This window comes from Triticum aestivum, chromosome 6A (assembly GCF_018294505.1).
Source record: "Triticum aestivum cultivar Chinese Spring chromosome 6A, IWGSC CS RefSeq v2.1, whole genome shotgun sequence".
NCBI classification, from domain to species: domain Eukaryota; kingdom Viridiplantae; phylum Streptophyta; class Magnoliopsida; order Poales; family Poaceae; genus Triticum; species Triticum aestivum.
The window spans coordinates 585,850,164-585,852,364 of record NC_057809.1 but is presented as its reverse complement, the minus strand read 5'-3'; positions in this window follow the sequence as shown (position 1 = coordinate 585,852,364).

Sequence of the window (2,201 nt, the reverse complement as noted above, 5' to 3'; positions counted from 1 at the left end):
GAGCTAGAGGGAGCCAGGGCGGAGACTATGAGGCCCTATGGCGCAGAATATTTTCCGGATGCCTCTCAACGTGTCGGCGACGGCGGCGAGATTCGCCATTTCGAAGACGAGTTGAGGACGATGGAGCAGCCCGGCGAACTCTTCGACGACGACGTCGCGGAAATCCTCTTCCGCCTCCCCGCCCACGTCGTCCTCCGCTGCCTCCGCCTCGCCGACGATCCATCTTTCCTCGCCGCCCGCGCCAGCCACCTCCCGCTAGAGCTTCTTGTCTGCACCACCGTCCAAGAATCGGGCAGCGCCCTCTGCGTCGCGCTGGACTCTGTCTTGGGGAGCCGTCGCCTCGCCCGGTACCTGAAGTTGCTGCCCGACACCAAAGTACTGCCTCCTCCTCGCCTCCTCTCCTGTTCAGGCTGTATACGACGGCTGACTGGACACTGGAGGTTTGTACGGAAAATTCAAGTATGGATTCCTTGTTGGCGGCATTGATCCGTAAAGGTTTGCAATTTTGGATTTAGTACTACTCCTAGATCTAAGTGAATGTTTATATTGGAACTGCATTGAAGAAGGTAACGGGCTCGATGAATGATTATGGGTTCTCCAGCTTTAACTTCTCTAGTGGTCTACCTCGAGTCCTCGACACACATATTTTGCAGGGATTGTGGGATGTCAAGTTCTCTGGGGTGTGACCAACATTTTAAGCTTCAGAATGTTTGTTGACATGGACTGTAGTTCATCATGGTAAATAAAGATAGTTTCAGTAAAAAATCATGCCTGCTTTTACTTGGTTGTGCCAAACCTATAGACTTACCTGACGAAGTTTGAGAAATCTTACATATTTCGTAGGGATTCAGGATGCCTACTTCTCTGTGGTCTGACTAACATTTTAAGGTTCAGAATGTTTAATGACATGGACTGCAGTTCATTATGGTAAAGAAACATAGTCTCATTAAAATTTCATGCCGGCTTTTACTTGGTTGTGCCAAACCTATGGACTTTTCTAATTCTCTTGAGAAATCATACACTGTACCATTTAATAAAGAAATAGGAAAATTCCTTCTATAATCTCAAATTGTCGGGCATTACATTGAGTGTGGCTGCTCCAGTTAGTTTTTTTAGAAAAGGAGGATGACCACCGGCCTCTGCATCCGGGAGATGCATGCGGCCATTTTATTGATTATTTTTGAGGACCTTATAAAATAGAATAACAATCTGTCTGAATCCGTCATCTTGGCAACGTCTGCCGCTACTCCTATCCAAATGATGAAGGGGTGCAAGCTGGGCCACATATCCAGACCTCTCACCTAAGCCTAACATCTAAAGCCGGAGGCCCCGACCGAGCCATCTGCCGAGTCCGGGGCTCAAACCGGTCCGACGCACTCACATGTGTCGTCGCCGCCATCTTTCACTGGTCCATCTTAAGAGCAGATTGAGGTGACAACCTTGGCAGTTCCTCCGTCATCGACGCCACCACGACGCCAAACGACGACCTCCACCTACGCGAGCCTTGGCAGGTCCTCTGCCATTGATGCCACCACGACGCCAGACGACAACCTCCACCTACGCGAGTCCATCTCCAAGCAACGGATGTAAATCCATGCTAGGATGGGGCCGCACCACCGCCATCGCCCACCACCCGCGAGCGCCACCCAACCCCAAGGTTCCCAAGGGAACTGCGCCATGAGCACCGCCGCCGCCGCCCAACAAAGTTAGGGCTTTCGCCCGGGAGACCTAGGGGAAGGGGAAGTGAGGAAATCAGTCCATACCGACGCCTCCAAGGAGGGGAACGACGCCCTCAGGCGTCGCCGTCGGCGTGGCCGGTCATGGCCGGCCAGGGATTTCACCCGAACTAGATCCCCGCCACCAGCAGCGCCTCCCGTACAGAACCGGCGACCAAGAGGAAGCGCGGCCCGACTAGGCTAGCCCGCACGCCGAACAGGGGAGGGGAGGCGCCAGATCACGCGCACCGACCGCCGCAGAAGCCGCCGCCGGCCGCCAATGACCACCGGATCCCGCCGCCCATGCGGCTAGGACACCAGACCCACAGCCCGCACGACTGCTAGCCGGCCGTGCCTTGCCAATGGAGCCGCCGCTCCAGATCCGGGGTTCCCCACGCAGAGGCAGGGCAACCGAGGCCCCGCCGCCACCATCCTTGGCGCCCCGGGCTTGCCCGGCGGCTGCCTCAGGCGGCGACGAGGAAGGGA